We start from the raw sequence: 19,680 nt of genomic DNA, 5'->3' as shown, positions 1-19,680 counted from the left end.
GGTTATCCCTGGTGAGTATGATTTCATCAGGAGAAGATTTGAAGAAGGATGGAGCCCATCATGGAAAGAGATTCTCCTGCTGGTCTTCAAGCAGTGAACTGCCATGTTTTGAGAGACAAGCCTCACATGTGAAGGACCAGAGAGTGACCTTTAGGAGCTGAAAGTGTTTCCAATCTACAGGTAATGAGAAAATGCATACCTCAGTGACACAACTGCCAGGAAATTCTTAATTCCAACACCTAGTGAGTTTGGAAAAGACTTTAAATGAATCTCAGATGACTTTGGAGCCTCATGAACACTTTACTTGCAACTTTCTCAATACTGACCAGAGACCCCAATTGGACTATGCCAACATTTCCAACCTACAGACACTGTGAAGTAATAAATGAGTGTGTTTTAAGCCCTTAACTTTGTGATAATTTCTTATACAGCAACAGAAAACTAATACATATATGAATAAAATTTTACCAAGACTTTTCAAACATACATTATTTATACATTTTTTAAGTTGGAAGTGCTTTATTAAAGTCAATAAGAAAGAATTAGGAAAACCAAAATATTAATTTTAATGCATCTCTACCAGTGTCTTAATGGGTTTCCCTGGTGGCTCAGCAGTAAAGAACTCATTTTCAATGCAGGAGACACAGGTTCAGTCCCTGGGTTGGGAAGACCCCCTGGAGAAGGAAATGGCAATCCATTCCACTATTCTTGCCTGGAAAATCCCATGGGCAGAGGAGCCTGGCAGGTTACAGTCCATGGGGTTGCAAGAATCAGACATGACTTAGAAACTAAACCTAAACCACCATTGTCTTATAAAGTGAAATGAAATATATTTAATCTCTTTGTGCACCTTAACTATGTTAATATCAAAGCCTTGGAGTTACAAATTTAGGTCATTCAATTTGCACAAACTGTGTAATACATAACCTAAGTGGCAAACTCCACCCTCATTGTTTAGTAAATTAACCTAATCAGACTTACAGTCTGTTAAAAAAAAAATCCAATATCATTTTTCAGTTCAAGTGCAGATGTTAAATTATGACCCCATAGCATTTATATCCTTTATTAATTTCAATTCTTAGATAAATACATAGCTAGGTAAGGCATAGAGTCTTGCTATGAGATTGTTTTATGATGAATTAATGAACCACATTAGAAAAGTGTGAAAGTTCTCAAACTTTCTAGTGCCTCTCTGCTTTCCTTTACTGGACCTTTCTCTCAGAAGAAATTAAATTAATTGACAGTAGTGAAAATGACTTGAAGGAGCAACACAAATTCATTCCTAAATACTTCAGCATGCATATTCTAAGAACATAAACTTCAGTTTTGAAGGAAATTAAGACCTAGGGTGTTTCACTTAGTGGTAAAAGCTGTATCAGAACATCAGTTATCTGACAGTCAAATCTACTACTCTTTTCTCCTACTACATAGCTTCCATGTTTAAATAAGGTGTTTAGTGTTTGGAGTGTTATGGCATATAGACGAGATTTAGGCATATGGGGTCGCATAGAGTTGGACACAACTGAAGTGACTTAGCAGCAGCAGCAGCAGTCATAAGATGGAAGAGAACATGCCATTTAAGGAAAATTACAGTCAGTTGAACTGCCCCACTCTATTAAATATCTAAGAACATCCTCACATAGCTTTAAACATATTTTCTAATATAGCTCTTTACCCTTAAAATAAATTGTATGGAACAAAAAAAGCATTGATTAAAAGAAGGTACCTAAAACTGATACATTCAACTGTCTACCTGTTTGATTCCCACAAAATTTTTACATTTCCATAATGCACCATAGTAAGATACAGAAAGGCAAACTAGGCCTTCAGTCTGTAAAGCAAAGCAACAGTTTTGAGAGCACACGAATAGCCTATTCTCAAGTTAACTTTACGAGTTTTACAGAACTTGAAGATATGGAATTTATTCCTGTTAAACTATTCATATCTAGACACACGAAATTGATATTACTTGGAAAGAAAAAGGGAAATAGCTGAACACACTAATGTTGGTTTAATACGTACGTTATAGTGGTAATTATTTTATGCCTTATGTAATCTTACTCGGTGTTCTATGAAATAAAGTTCACACTATGACAAGTAATCTTTGGGTCTTTTTTTCTTCTATATGATTAATATTCTAAAATAATGTCCTGATGAACAGACAAGCCAATTTACCTTATAATTCTATTTTAGTCAATGTAGCACTATTGACCCAGACTTTTGAGTGTACAAATCTGAAAGCTTTCCCCTCTTTCCATGATCCTATTTTATCTGATTCAAAGATAACAGTCATTCACCTCATTTGTCTTATTCTCATTTTAGTTTATGTAAATATGTACCTACAAACATTCCCACTGAAGCTAATTATTGTTAGAACATTGCCAAATTCCAAATAATTTTTTTCTCACATATGCATGCTATTATACATTCTCAGAAGAAAAATGTTTCTAGGTGCTTCCAGAAGATGTTCATCTTTCCACATCCTCCTGTTTATAATGCCATAGTAACAGTATTCCCATGAATAATGAGATGCCAAAATTCTCTGCTGTCTTGTTTTTGTTGTTTGTTTTGTCTTTATCTTTTTTTATGACTGACCTACTAGTTTTATTTTTCTCATTCAGATAATTTTTAGTGAACGTTCCCAGTCCATTAAGTTCTATTTTATATGCTTCTGTGCAAAACTACAATGAATAATTCTAGCTCAATATTCAATTACTTAAATATACTGCCTGCTTTTTCTTATATGATTAGCAAAAACAAAGCTAAACCCTACTACATCTTTTCTGTTGATACATTTTTGTGACTACTGAAAAAATTGTCGCTTTTATTTCAGGCTCCAAAAATGAATGTTGGCTTTACAATAATTTTCTGTTTCTGTATATTTTTTAACATTAAAGAATATTGTAATGAGAGAGAGACTTGCCAAACTTCAATATATGTGACTTCATTTGTAAACTTTAGCAAGTCACTCAACATATATAGGCCTTTCATTCTCTATAACTAAAGTACCAGGATTATTTTACAGCCCTTAAGGATTCTGATGTTTCTAACTTCTAATTTTCTCTAAGGCATCAATTTCAAAAATCTTTCCTTGAACTTACTGTGTGGACAAGTATTCTTTCCTTTACATTATGCATAATTATCAAAATCTCACATTTTTTAATGTAGAAACTATAATATAGGGCATGAAGCCTGGGAAATATTCAGATGTTTCTTTTTTATGAAATCTCCAGGGTTCCATCTTCCCTAGTCCATATGAGGTATGAGATTTGATTACATTGCAGAATCAGAATATCTATAGTTGACAGCTTTTTAATGATTATATAACCTATATAACCCAATCTTTCCTCTGCAGTAGATAAGAACTTCCTACAGAGAAAAATCTGCCATTCCAGGAGAAAGCCCAAATGATTTCAAACTTGCACCTTCAAGTGTGCTGCATGCAAATATTGTTTCTGCCTCCTTCTCACCCTTTCCACAGCTTGTTTGAGATGCCCTCGGTAACTCAGTTTGCATGAATAAACCATAAAAAAATTATCATTCCACTAGTACTTTCTGCATTTCTCAATGTAAGCTTAAAACATCTCCAATAAATTTCAAAACAGGCAGAATAGTACATGGTCAGTTAAAAACCAAAAAAAAACACACACACACAAAAAAAAACACGCCAGGACTAGACCTAATGGAAGGAGGTAGAACGTAAGATTTGGCACAAAAGAAAAGGTTATTTAGGGAAAGGCTTCAAAGAAGAGAATCAAATATCTTTAGGGTTGATTCCTTCTTATCTCACATCAAGAACTAATTACTTATTTTTAAATTTTTTAAAAATGTATTTATTTTTAATTGAATGATAATTGCTTTACAACATTGTGTTGTGTTGTGCCATACATCAACATGAATGAGCAATAGGTGTACATATGTTCCTTCCCTCTTAAACCTCCCTCCCACCTTCCACTCGACTCCAACCCTCTAGGTTGTCAGAGAGCCCCAGTTTGAGCTTTCTGAGTCATACAGCAAATTCCCACTGGCTATCTGTTTTATATATGGCAGTGTATATGTTTCCAAGCTACTCACTCCATTCATCTCACCCTCTCCTATATGCCACCACGTCCATAAGTCTATGTCTATCTATGTCTGCATCTGCACTGTTGTCCTCTAAATAGGATCATCAGTACCATTTTTCTAGATTCCACATATGCAAAGAATCAATTACTCTAAAAAGACAAGCAAAAAAAAGGAATTTTTTTCTGGAGTTTACACTATCTTCTCTCCATACTCTACTATTCAACCTCATTTGTCAACTCCTCTAACTAATGCCCTCTCAGTTCAGGTCAGTTCAGTCACTAATTCATGTCCGACTCTTGCAACCCCATGGACTGTGGAACACCAGGCTTTCCTGTCCATCACCAACTCCAGGAGCTTGCTCAAACTCATGTCCATCACGTTGGTGATGTCATCCATCCATCTCATACACTATCATCTCCTCCTCCTCCTGCCTTCAATCATTCCCAGCATCAGGGTCTTTTCCGGTGAGTCAGTTCTTCGCATCAGGTGGCCAAAGTATTGGCATTTCAGCTTCAGCATGAGTCCTTCCAAAGAATATTCAGGACTGATTTCCTTTAAGATGGACTGGTTGGATCTCCTTGAAGTCCAAGGGACTCTCAAGAGTCTTTTCCACCACCACACTTCAAAAGCATCAATTCTTTGGCACTCAGCTTTCTTTATAATTCTCACATCCATACATGACTACTGGTAAAAACCATAGCTTTGACTAAATGGACCTTTGTTGTCAAAGTAATGTCTCTGCTTTTTAATATGCTGTCTAGGTTGGTCATAACTTTCTTTCCAAGGAGTAAGCGTCTTTTAATTTCATGGCTGAAATCACAATCTGCAGTGATTCTGCAGCCCCCCCAAAATAAAATCTAACACTGTTTCCACTGTTTCCCATCTATTTCCCATGAAGCGATAGGACCAGATGCCATGATCTTTGTTTTCTGAATGTTGAGCTTTAAGCCAGTTTTTTCACTCTCCTCTTTCACTTTCATCAAGAGGCTGTTTAGTTCCTCTTCACTTTCTGCTGTAACGGTGGTGTCATCTGCATATCTGAGGTTATTGCTATTTCTCCCAGAAATCTTGATTCCAGCTTGTGCTTCTTCCAGCCCAGCATTTCTCATGATGTACTCTGCATATAAGTTAAATAAGCACGGTAACAATATACAGCCTTGACGTGCTCCCTTTCCTATTTGGAACCAGTCTGTTGTTCCATGTCCAGTTCTAACTGTTGCTTCCTGACCTGCATACAGATTTCTCAAGAGGCAGGTCAGGTGGTCTGGTATTCCTATCTCTTTCAGAATTTTCCACAGTTTATTGTGATCCACATAGTCAAAGGCTTTGGCATAGTCAATAGAGAAGAAATAGATGTTTTTCTGGAACTCTCTTGCTTTTTCCATGATCCAGCGGATGTTGGCAATTTGATCTCTGGTTCCTCTGCCTTTTCTAAAACCAGCTTGAACATCTGGAAGTTCATGGTTCACCTACTGCTGAAGCCTGGCTTGGAGAATTTTGAGCATTACTTTGCTAGCATGTGAGATGAGTGCTATTGTGTGATACTGTGAGCATTCTTTGGCATTGCCCTTCTTTGGGATTGTAATGAAGAAAAGTCTCAGACTTTAAAATCTTTTTCAGTTAGTAGATACCAATACCAATTCTACTGTACATCAAATCAGTACAATCTTGGGCAGTACAAATATGCCATTAACTTTTTTCCTACTGTTTAAAAGGGCCCCACGTATGTCTTACTGGACTCTGTTTCATATCTTGGGATTCTTTCTCCCCACCTAATATCATCTTCATACTACCAACTATTACCTTGTTCTAGCCAGGTCTCCAGGAAACAAACTCACTCAAAAGTTTAATGCAGATAGTGGAGTACAATTTATTACACTGGTGGGCCCAAGGCAGAGTCTCCTCTTAGTCAAGGATCCTGACCAGTTTTTGTGAAAACCTTATATACCCCAAGTGTACCTGCCCAAACCCACCTCCCCAAATTCCCTGAAACTAGTCTGAAAAAAGAAAAGGAAAGATGCAACCAAAGTTACCCATGGTTCATATGCCTTAAGCCTAAGGTAGTTAACAGTGGACAATTTTCAACAGGCCTGTGGTCATACCCCAATAAGCATAATAAAATGTATGATTCTATTCTGTTACACAGATAATTAGGGTATTCTTTTAGGCGATGGAGAGTCTAGGTACGAGCCCTGGGGTTCTTCCTTCCAGGGGCCTAGTTTTCCATTTGGCATGCTGTTTCCATAGATACTGGGCATATAGCTCAAAGTCCATAGTCCGGCCCAAGATGGAGTCCTGCTTTCAAGATGGAACCTGTTCTGTCTGTTTCCTCCTTCAACCTTACTATTTTCCATGTAAACCCTTGGATTTTGAGAGGTATACCAAATAATTACTAAATAATACACCATATACTTAATATTTATCAACCAAACAAGCAGTAAATAAGACTAACAAACTTAGTTAGAAGAGAGAAGTCTAAACTTCTCTCTACTCAAAGCATAGCAATTTCACTTGGGTTGAGAGCAGAGTCGACAAGCATTCCCATCTCTCCCTTGCACAATAGTTTTCACTATCTCCCTGATTCTCTCTAACAAAACTCTGAAACAATTAAATACTACCAGCTGGTGCTAGTGGTAAAGAACTTGCCTGCCAATGCGGGAGACATAAGAGACTCTGGTTCAGTCCCTGGGTCAGGAAGATCCCTTGGAGGATGTCATGGCAACCCACTCTAGTATTCCTGCCTGGAGAATCCCATGGACAGAGGAGCCTGGTAGGCTACAGTCTATGGGGTCACAAAGAGTTGGACATGAATGAAGTGACATCAGGCATGCAAAATCTTGGTAAGCCAAAAAATAGTTTCACCTTGGGAAAGAGTCTTTATTATTAGACTCAGGTAATTCTCTGTGAATACTTTATGGACATTTTAGTATTCTTAAAGAAAATATCTGAATTGATAGATTATCTTTAGTTTTTATTTTGATACTTTGATGTTGAACTCAATATTTTTCATTTTTAGTTATATTTATAAAATGGCTTGCCTCTGGGAACTCATTGTATTGTTATGTGTGAAATAAAAATCTCTATTAACCATTATATGTTTTAGCAATTGGTAAAAAACAGACATTTTCATCCTAATTGAAAAATATCTTGGCTCTATCTTAAATGATGACAAATAAAAACTTGGGGAAATTATTAGGATATAATTAAATGGACATTCTTTTATAAACAGTTAAATGTATATTGGAATCTTGATACTTGTGAGGATGAGGTGGCACCTCTACTTGCCCATGTGAGTATAAATGAAAATAAAACACGGCTAAGAGTATTCCTTAAAATTTAAAAATTTATGGAGTTGTTTAATCAATCTGAGTTTACGTGCTTCTGCAAAATAGTTTATCTGAATTGTTAAATTGTCATGTTCTGTGGTGTGGCCAGGTAAAAACTGAAAATAGTCCTATTCAAAATGTGATATAGGCAATGGGTATGTGTAATTTATTCTAAATGAGATGGTATTTCAAAGTAATTTCCTTGAGTCATTATTACAAAACATAGCAAAGGGGTTTGACCATGGAGCTTTTGGTATGATCAAAGAGATCTGGGTCTCAATAGTAATCTATTTTATATCGTTCCATTTTTAAGTCACGTTCAACTCTTTTGAAGTCCCACGGACTGTAGCCCAGTCGTTCCATCCATGGGATTTCCCAGGCTAGAATACTGGAGACGGTTGCCATTTCCTTCTCCAGGGGATCTTCCCAACCCAGGGACCAAACCCACATCTCCTGAATTGGCAAGTCGGTTCTTTAACACTGAGTCATCAGGGAAGCCTTCTATTTAATACACAGTATCAATAGTGTATAGGTGTCAATTCCAGTCTCCAAATTCCTCTATCCCCCTTCCCTCCTTGGTATCCAAATATTTGTTCTCTATATCTGTGTGTCTAGTTCTGCTTTGCAAATAGGATCATCTATACGGACACAAATGAGCAACTGAACTGAACTGAACTCAATACCATTTTGTAGATTTCATATATATGTGCTAATATATGATGTTAGTTTTTCGCTTTCTGACCTATTTCACTTTATATGACACTATCTAGGTCCATCAGAGAAGGCAATGGCATCCCACTCCACTGTCCTTGCCTGGAGAATCCCAGGGACAGGGGAGCCTGGTAGGCTGTAGTCTATGGGGTCGCACAGAGTCGGACATGGCTGAAGTGACTCAGCAGCATCTATGGTACTATGTACAGAACAGATAACCAATGAGAACATGCTGTATAGCACAGGGCACTCTACTTAATGCATTATGGTGACTAAATGGAAAGAAAGTCCAAAAGGAAGGGAACGTATGTTTCTGTAAGGTTGATTCATTTTGCTGTACAGTGAAAACTGACACAACATTGTAAAGCAACTATACTTCAATAAACATTAATTTAAAAATAAACAATACCTCACAAAAAGGGACCTGAGTCTCTACATGACATAAATAGATCTGAGAATTAAAATGAAAGGACTACAAATAAGTGAAAATAGAACAGACAACCTGCTTTTGTGGGCTTTGGACAGAGACTGTCTTTTCAGAGTTTCAGAGAACACACTGCATTTCTGAATTTTCATGGTTCTGGCAAACATTCTGTATAAGGCATATGCCATTCATTGAGAGTAATTCTGTGTGGATTGCTAAACATTTCTCCAGGCAATTGGGATAATTTCTGTCTTGGGATGACTCAGAAGGACTCTACTATGTCTCTTAAAAGAAGCTAATTATACTCTTGTGAGATGATAATTACCATCACAAGCTGATAATATTTAAGGTTTGAAGGTATTTTGAACATTCAAAGAGTCCACATCCTTTCTGATTCATGAATCTCTTCCAGTACAGGGAAATTAGAACTTCTCAAAATAGTGATACATACCTAGAGACAGTTGTGAAGGTAAGAATGTAATTTCTTATGTTATGCCTGTAACTATTTCTTTTTAATCTTGGAGCATAAGGAATATTTCTTACAAAATTATCCCTAAAGCAAACTCAACATGCTAGTTATTAAGAGATGAAACAATAATCTTAAGTAAATTTCTTTGCTGAACCCAAAATTATCTTTTAAAAAATTATATATCATTTCCTTTTTATAGATTTAAATGTAAATAATGATTTTGTCTACTGAAAATAGAAAATGATTCCAAAAGATGGCAAACATTTATGGCATATATTTTTGTAAACCCTATAACCACTACTAAGGAGCATCTCAAGAATTTTGAAGTGCTCATTTTAAATTACTGTGAAACTGTATAACAATAATTTAATATCTCCTTTCATAAAATAAGATTTAATACTATAATTCTAGATTTTACCTGACATGCAGAGAACAGAAGTGTAAATCTCTTTCTAAACTTTTATACCATATCTGTGTGATTATACATAATTAACATACTATGTTAGGTAAAAATATCTCCCATTCATTCCATTTCTCTGAAGAACCCTGGGTGGTACAGCTGTAAACAATTCCCCTGCCAATGCAGAAAACTCAGGAGATGTGGGTTCAGTCCCTGAGTTGGGAATATCCCTGGAGTAGGAAACAGCAACTCACTCCAATATTCTTGTCTGGAAAATTTCATAGACAGAGGACCCTAGAAGACTACAGTCCATGCAGTTGCAAAGAGTTGGACACAACTGAGCAACTGAGAACACATACAGCACAATCAATCATAATTATATAATCAATTACATATAATCATATATGTATGTAATATACATATGTATATGTAGATGTATGATTTCTAGAATGAGGGTTTTAGAATTATTATAAGGAATTGCCTCTCACTTTTCCAGTGGTCATGTATGGATATGAGAATTGGGCTGTGAAGAAAGCTGAGTGCCGAAGAATTGATGCTTTTGAACTGTGGTGTTGGAAAAGACTTTTGAGAGTCCCTTGGACTGCAAGGAGATCCAACCAGTCCATTCTGAAGGAGATCAGCCCTGGGATTTCTTTGGAAGGAATGATGCTAAAGCTGAAACTCCAGCACTTTGGCCACCTCATGCGAAGAGTTGACTCAATGGAAAAGACTCTGATGCTGGGAGGGATTGGGGGCAGGAGGAGAAGGGGACGACAGAGGATGAGATGGCTGGATGGCATCACTGACTCGATGGACGTGAGTCTGAGTGAACTCTGGGAGTTGGGGATGGACAGGGAGACCTGGCGTGCTGTGATTCATGGGGTCACATAGAGTCGGACATGACTGAGCGACTGAACTGAACTTAACTAAACTGATAATGAGTGATGGTGAACATCTTTTCATGTGTTTGTTAGCCATCTGTATGTCTTTGGAGAAATGTCTGTTTAGTTCATTGGCCCACGAATGAGCGACTGAAATGAACCGATTACAGAGGGCTTAATTGCCTCTGCTGTCTGTGAGATGGAGACCCAGGAAAGCCAGTACTGCGTACATTTCAGTCCAAGTCTAAAGTTCTGAGAACCAAGATTGCTGATAGTGTAAGTCCCAGTAAGTGTAAGACCAAGAGTAGAAGACTGATATTTCACATCAAGAAGTCAGGAAAAGGGAGAGAGAATTCTGTATTTCTCTGCCTTTTTGCTCTATTCAGATCTCCCAAGGATTGGACAATACCTTAGCCATTTTGGTAAGGCAATCTGCTTTACTCCATCCACCAATTTAAATGCAAATCACTTTCATAAACACCTTCGCAGACACACCCAGAAATAAGTTTAAACAAGTATCTGGCCATTTTTGGCCCAGTCAAGGATACATATAAAATTAACCATCACAGCATCCCTAGTTCAAAATAGCTTGTTGAGATCTATAATAAACACATATTGATATATATTCCACTACTGACAAAAACTGATACACTTTTTAAAATATGTGTAACTATTAAGTAACATTTCATAAAGAAATGCAAGATCATGCATATCTCCATTCCATTAGATTTTACCATGGTATATTGGGTCATTATTTCAATATATAGCAATATTTTAAGGTTGTAACACTCATACATATTTACTGTTCTCCTATTTCATCCTCCATACATTTGATATTTGCAACATTCGGTGTCATCTATATTGACTTTAAAAAGAGTTATAGGAAGAATCTGACATCACACACTAGAGTAAACATTAAATCAAGTTGTCTTCTACTTGCTAGTGAACACATTTAAGTACATTATTCAATTTGAGAGCAATATAACTTTTCTGTTGACCCCAACCTAGATATCTCCATTTGATACATGAAAATCATCTGAGAGTCCTTGCAAAATACCTCAGATATACTGGTGACAGCAACATCTTGTTTTTAATTGAAACAAAGTAAGTAAGATATTGTGAAGCCCATGGCATAAGTAACTGTATGTTTGTCTCCAATAATCACTACTTTTTCTAATCAATACCCAAATAATGCGTCCTAATAATTCCAGTAAATCTTTGTGATGTCATCAAGATAATCTACATTTTTATAAAATACTTATCTGCTCATTTTTTGAAACAATATCTTGTGTCTATCCTTACTTTTTTAATCATTTCAATACACATTGCTATATAAAAACCAACTGTAAAACAGTTTCCTCAAACAAAATTTCACAGTTTGGTAATTTGGGTTGGGATTGGTAGTATGGGATTCTAAGTCTTGCCTAAATGGTCCAAAGTGATCTCTTAAATGTCTGGTAGTTCACTGATGCTATCATCTGGGAAGTTTTTTTCCTCTCCACTTGTCCTCTCTAGCAGGAAAAGTTTCTTACACAGCAGGGGTGCCATTTCAATTTGGCCCTAATTAGGTATCACTTATTAAGTGTCTAGAAAGTCACTGTGGAAGAGGACTGTACAAAGCTGTACGTATGAGGAGGCTTCGTTCATTAGGGGTCTTTGATGTAACAGTCTGAACAGTTACATTTCTTGTTTTTCACATTTTATCAGAAATAACTGACAGCAATTTTACAATTGCATTTGTAAACTAATCAGATTCCTAGGAAATTATTAAACTGAGCACAAGAACCATGTACTAAGAATCTCATGGTCTCTACCCATCCTAGATTTCAAAACTGATTTGAGAGGCATTGAAATGGGATGGAAATAAAAATTTAAGAGCTGAACCAAACATGCCAGAGATAAGGCTCTGATCCAAAAGAAAATCAGGCAATGACTATGTCTGCAAAGTCTAGTGAGCAGACACAGAGGAGAGATTATAGTTGCCCAAATGGAGACCACGTTTGAACCTAGGCACTTATGAACAGAATTTTGAATGGTATATATATATATATATATATAACAGAGAGTTGTTATTCTCTGAAGAAGAATCCAAATGCAATGTAATTGAGTCATGAAGATCAACCCCAATAGATGGCTTCACCTGTGAGAGGCAAGTTCTTGGAATGGGTAATAGTTTTACTAAGGTGGCAACTGGCACAGTCTTAAAGACAAGAAACAAAGCAGCAAAAGAGATACATTTTCCCTCAAGGTCAGGCTGGATATTCTCTAACAAGGAAATGCCTACAGGGACTGTTTTAATCTGATTCACTCTCCCTGTAGGATGCTCTATAGTTTCTTCCTAAAGAAACTCCATTTTCCCTTAGCAAGATTTTTCCTTTTCATTGTAAATCCAAATATTAGTCTTTTGGGCAGAGAAGGCAGAAACAATTCACAATTAAGCAATTCTTTAAGGAATTGTGTAGGGAAGAGTCCAAGTCATGAAAATGTAGTTCTACCTTGTGCACTAGGGTTTTAACTCTCACACTCTCTTTTACAAAAATGATGTTTATTTAAATATTTAATCAATCTCTCTATACAGAGGACAAGATACCTATAAAAAGCACATATATACATGCATACACACCTATATGGTTTACCCTCATTTTCTAGATTATCAACAGTCACTATTAATGAAAACACTTGTAGATCTATGGCAAACTTTAGGTTTATTTTAACACAGAGAAAATGCCTAGACTCTCCACCTTTTATTGTGATAGCAGTGAGGAAGAATAAGAAAAGAGCAGTAAAGAAAGTGGGTGCTCAGAAATATTGGATGTCCAAGGGGTATCTGTGAGAGAGTCTTAAGGCCTAATGAGGTTAACATACTAGTTATTTAGCCAAGGTTTCTAAGGCAAGAAGAAAACAGGCAGTGAGCCAAAAGGCAAAGCAGTATGCGGATGAATAAGTTAAATGAAGACATTAAAGCAACACTGGCAGAAAAAAGGGGACTTAGATGACAGGGCTTGCTTGGTGGCTCAGATGGTTAAGAATCTGCCCACACTGATCCCTGGGTCGGGAAGATCCCCTGGAGAAGGAAATGGGTTCCCACTCCAGGATTCTTGCCTGGAGAATTCCACGGACAGAGGGTCCATGTGGGTTTACAGTCCATGGGGTCACAAAGAGTCGGAAATGACTGAGGGACTAACACTTCACACTTCAGAAGATGACAGCAAGCTGTTGCACACAGAGTGGGCTGAGGTAGAGGTGCACCTGAGGCAAACAATGACTGATTGAGAAAAACCCAAATAAGTATCTCTATAATCATGTCCATGGGATATATCTGAATTATATCGAGGTAAGCGAATAACCTACCTTTTATTCCAACCAATTGCATAAAGCATTATTCATAAACCTTTTAATTTTGTGAGGCATTTCAGGATGCCAAAGGCAATGCCTTGGCATTTCAAATACCCTAATTTGTCTGAAAGACAATCTTTCACTTTTTTCTTATCTTTGAATAGACAGTAAAGTGCACAAAAAGATTTCTTACACCAAGGTAGTTAGGACAGTAACGTTGATCCAGACCAATCACTGGTTTGAGTCCATCCTCAAGGAAAGCTGGAGATTTTCTCATCCTTCTTCATGAAAATGGAGAAAAGTCATAAGAGATGCTACTGGACAGATGACTCTGCCTAATGATAGGTTATGGTGTATTAATCCCCAAATCACTCAGACCTTTAGTTCTGAAAATGCAAAAATGTTTCAGGATCTTCACAGATTACTGAGAAACTCAGGAGTTCAGAAGGGATGTTAGTAAATGACATGTAATTAGCATATTCAATTTTAATTATAGGACTAAATCATTTGATTTTAAGTAATACTGAAATCCCATGGACAGAGGAGCTTGGCAGGTTGCAGTTTATGGGCTTGTAGAAGAGTTGGACATGACTGAGCAACTAAGCAACAATAAAAATACTAAAAATTGTTTCCTCTCATTTTCTGGAGAGAGGTGCACAACTGCTTATACAAACTTCTACTTAACCCTTGGACATCTGGGCAAGGAAAAGGAATACCTAACGCAAGTAATATTTTGACTTCTGAAGAATGATTTCAACATACAGGCCTAAAAGATTGTTTTATGCAAAGAAAATGAATAGTCTCCTTGGAAGTTTGCTTTCAAATATGTGTGACCAAAAATGCCCCATATTTAGTAGAAAATCTCACACCATTTTATAGAAGATATGCTGTCTGATGTTATGGAAAAGAATTATCATCTTTAATAAACCTTAGAGAATGCTACCCTGTGGCATGATTTAATCCAAATAAATTTAAAATCCTTTGGATCACAGAGAGGTGGTCTTACTTACTGAAAACACTACACCTAATTGAAGTTCTGGCATCCCTTCAAAGACATTAGTTTTCTATAATAGAAAATATCTTCTGCTTTCTGAACAAAAATGCATGAGGTCTCATGTACTACTAAGCTGAAATTGTGAGTTACAAAATGAGTCAAAATCAAAGAGGCTCTAGTGTTTTACAAAGACAGCAAATCTCTCAGATTCAGAAGAAAAGAAAATATCCATTCTTACAGAGTATTTTTTCAAGTGCCTGTCTCTTCACTGAAATTTATTATGCACTGTTACTTCTGTTGAACCCTTTTTTTTTTCTTTCAGGTAGTGTTGACTAATATAAATTATTTCTTAATTAATAAAAGCAGTTATTTTTCTTTCACCTTTAAGTTTTTGTTTTATTTTTCAGTAATACCTTAAATAAAACTATCAAGGAGCAAGAGAAGTTCTAAATTGTGATTTTCTGTGACAGTGAATATATATTCTGTTTTTCACAAAAGCAGTACAGCAGACAACTATGAAAATTCTGCTTCCTAGAATACATATTTATAGCCACATAGAATGGGAATAGGTTAAAAGTGTTTATAAATGGCTAAATCTTTAAATCAGTGTAACACAGTGTTATAATTCAGATCTGTGGTGATAGTTTTGCCTGGCTCTATGTTGTGAGCACGGTATTCATTCTTAGGTTCTTATATTTAAAATTGTGAGGGGAAAATGAGATAGTTTCACATTAAGACATTATAGAATAGATAAGTAGATATAGGATATCTTCCTTTGACTCTTTATTCAAAAATGGGAAAACTAATTGGGAGACAATGCATATTTATTTAGATTCCCACAAAATTTAATTTTATAACCTTCAACATTAGAGCTACTACATGAGTAATTTTACTTAATTTTCACATTATGCTTATCAAGCAGGTATTATTCTTATCATCACTGCACAGATAAGAAAACAACCTCAAAGAGACTTTTGTCACTCACTCTAGTCACGTAGATAACAAAGAGGAAAGACCATAATATGAAATCATATAGCTATAAGTTTAATGGAACCCTTCACTGTTCAGTTCAGTTCAGACACTCAGTCATGTCCAACTCTTTGCAACCCCATGAATTACAGCATGCCAGGCCTCCCTGTCCAACACCAACTCCCGGAGTTCACTCAGACTCACGTCCGTCCATCGATTCGGTGATACCATCCAGCCATCTCATCCTCTGTCATCCCCTTCTCCTCCTGCCCCCAATCCTTCCCAGCATCAGAGTCTTTTCCAATGAGTCAACTCTTTGCATGAGGTGGCCAAAGTACTGGAGTTTCAGCTTTAGCATCATTCTTTCCAAACAACACCCAGGACTGATCTCCTTTAGAATGGACTGGTTAGATCTCCTTGCAGTCCAAGGGACTCTCAAGAGTCTTCTCCAACACCACAGTTCAAAAGCATCAACTCTTCTGCTCTCAGCTTTCTTCACAGTCCAACTCTCACAGCCATACATGACTAGACAGACCTCTGTTGGGAAAGTAATGTCTCTGCTTTTGAATATGTTATCTAGGTTGGTCATAACTTTCACTGTACCTCAACTCATTTATCTAATATTCATCTAAGATCGCTTAAAGAAAGATTATTGCAAATTTAATACTTTATCTATACATCCAATCTCCCACTTGAAATCTCCTGGATATCTAAAAGAAATCTCAAACTTAGTATGTCTGAAATTGAAATATAATTCCTTGAATAGTTTTTTTTTAATTTCAATAAATGGCACCACAGTGTGCCTGTGAAACTCTTGCTCCAAACCTGAGGCCAATCTATATTCTTCTTTTTCCATCATTATTTATATCCCCCAATTTCCATTTCTCTCTTTCTCTACTGTTAACTCTACCAAAGCCACCATATCTCTCCTCCAAAACATGACAACACATCTGAATCTACCTATTTGCTCTCCTACATCTCAGCTCCTTCCTCAGTTATCTACAATCACAGAAGTTAGAGCAGAATTTTGAAAACAGTATACAAGATCTGACTCTTCATTCCGTACACTCTGCTTTGATTCCTTGATTACCTTTCTGTTGCTAATAGAAAAAGAAAAACCAACTCCTTTATGATGACACAGATCCAGGTTTTATATTTTCCTGTCTACCTCATTCCAAGCACAATTCATACAACTTCTTTCTTTCTTGCTGTGTTAGACAGCTCAGGTTGCTATAACAAATTACTCTAGACTGAGTTGATTAAAAATAGAAGTTAATTTTCATTGTGTCAAGATGCTGGTAATTCTGAAATCAGGGTTCTAGTATGGTTGAGTTTTGGTAAGAACCTGCTTCTGCTTTTGCAGGTGATAATCTTGTGTTGACTTCTGATCATGACCTCACATGGCAGAAAGCAGAGAGGAAGAGACCTCTCTTCTGCCTCTTCCCAGTGGCACTAATCTCATTCATCAGGGCTCCACCTTCATCATCTAATTACTTCTCAAAGGCCTCACCTCCTAATAGAATCCAACTGGGGGTTAGGATTTAAAACATCTGAATTTTGGAGGGACAAATTTAGCCCATATTTACCATACCTCAAACTTTCTTAATCACTTTGTAAATCTTTGGATATACCAACCCTTTTTCTCCTCTCGGCTTCTGTGATTATCTTTCTCTCCTTTTAGAATAATCTCTTCCTGGTCCTTTGTATAGTTCAATTATTTACTCTTTGAAATTTCAGCTGAAAAACTTCCTAAAACATCTTAATTAATTAATGAAAATAGTTTCCCTGATTACCAGCTATAGCTTCTGTTTATTACCCTCATGTCGTTCAGTTGCCAACTGGTGTCTGACTCTTCCCGGCCCCATGGAATCCAATATGCCAGGCTTCTCTGTCGCTCATCATCTCCCAGTGTGTGCCCAAGTACATGTCCATTGAATCAGTGATGTCATCCAAATATATCCTCCTCCATCGCCCTCACCTTCTACTGTCAATCTTCCCCAGCATCAGCTCTTCCAATGAGTCAGCTATATGCATCAGGTGGCCAAAGTATTGGAGCTTCAGCATCATAATCTTCTTTTATTATTTTCTTCATAGTCTTTTTATTGTTTTCCATTTGTTATCTGGGAGAAGACAATGGCAACCCAGTCCAGTATCTCGCCTGGAAAACCCCATGGACAGAGGAGCCTGGTAGGCTGTGGTCCACGGGGTCGCACAGAGTAGGACACGACTGAGCAACTTCACTTTCATTTTTCCTTTCATGCATTGGAGAAGGAAATGGCAACCCACTCCAGTGTTCTTGCCTGGAGAATCCCAGGGATGGGGGAGCCTGGTGGGCTGCCGTCTCCTGGGTCGCACAGAGTCAGACGCAACTGAAGCAACTTAGCAGCAGCAGACTTAGCAGCATTTGTTATCTTGTTTACTGTGTCTCCCTCTGGTCAAGTTCACATTCAATTTTGGGTCCTCAGCTCTTATCAAAATGCCCAGTCAGTTCAGTCACTCAGTCATTTCTGACTCTTGCCACCTCATGGACTGCAGCATGCCTCCCTGTCCATCACCAATTCCCAGAGTTTACTCAAACTCATGTCCATTGAGTCGGTGATGTTATCCAACCATCTCATCTTCTATCATCCCCTTTTCCTCCCACCCTCAATCTTTCTGAGCATCCAGGTCTTTTCAAAGAAGTCAGTTCTTTGTATCAGGTGGCCAAAGTGTTGGAGTTTCAGCTTCAGCATCAGTCCTTCCAGTGAACATTCAGGACTGATTTCCTGTAGGATGGACTGGTTGGATCTTCTTGCAGTCCAAGGGATTCTCAAGAGTCTTCTCCAACACCATGGTTCAAAAGAATCAATTCTTCAGCACTCAGCCTTCTTTATAGTCCAACTCTCACATCCATACATGACCACTGGAAAAACCATAGCCTTGACTAGATGGACCTTTGCTGGCAACGTAATGTATTTGCTTTTTAATATGCTGTCTAGGTTGGTCATAACTTTTCTTCCAAAGAGCAAGCTTCTAAATTTCATGGCTGCAGTCAACATCTGTAGTGACTTTGGAGCCCCCCAAAATAAAGTCTGTCACTGTTTCCACTGTTTCCCCATCTATTTTCCATGAATTGATGGGACCAGATGCCATGATCTAGTTTTCTGAATGTTGAGTTTTAAGCCAACGTTTTCAAAATATCCACTCCTACTTTTATTCAACATAGTATTAGAGGACAAAAGTCCTATCCTCAGCAATCAGACAAGCAAAAGAAATAAAAAGAATCCAAATTGATAAGGAAAAAGTTAAACTGTTACTGTTGGCAGATGATATGATACCATACAAAGGAAATACTAAAGATATCATCAAAAAACTATTAGTACCCAATTAATTAGGTATGGCTGATGGATACAGAATTAATACACAGAAATCTGTTGCAGTTCTGTACATTCACGACAAACCATCAGAAAAATTAAGGAAACAATCCCATTTATAATCATATCAAAAAATAATAAAATACCTAGAAATAAACCTACATATGGCAGTAAAAGACTTGTACTCAAAAAATAAAAAGACACTAATGAAAGAAATTTAAGATACAGATAGATGTAAAGATACACCATGTTCTTGAATTGGAAGAATTTGCATTGTTAAAATGCAAGCAATATACAGATTCAATGTAATCCCTACCAAAATAGTAAGGACATTTTCCACAGAATTAGATCAGATAATTTTAAATTTTGTATGGAATTACAAAAGACCCCAGATAATTAAAACAATTTTGAGAAAGAATAGAGCTGGATGAATCATGCTCCCTGACTTCATATTACAATACAAACCCATAGTAATGAAAACAGTATGGGACTGGAACAAAAATAGACAAACAGATCAGTTGAACAGAATGAGAGCCTAGAAATAAGCCCATGCACTTACAGTCAATGAATTTATGACAAAGGAGGCATGAATGGAGAAAGGACAGTCTCTTCAGTAAGTGGTGCTGGAAAACTAGACAACTACATGTAAAAGAATATAAATAGAACATTTCTTATTATAATATACAAAACTAAACTCAAAATGGGATAAAGACCTAAACATAAGGCCAAAAATCATAAAACTCCTGAAGAAA

The sequence above is a fragment of the Ovis aries genome, chromosome 6 (genome assembly GCF_016772045.2).
Source record: "Ovis aries strain OAR_USU_Benz2616 breed Rambouillet chromosome 6, ARS-UI_Ramb_v3.0, whole genome shotgun sequence".
Taxonomy (NCBI): domain Eukaryota; kingdom Metazoa; phylum Chordata; class Mammalia; order Artiodactyla; family Bovidae; genus Ovis; species Ovis aries.
The sequence above is the reverse complement of the archived record's forward strand: the minus strand, read 5'-3'. Positions refer to the sequence as shown.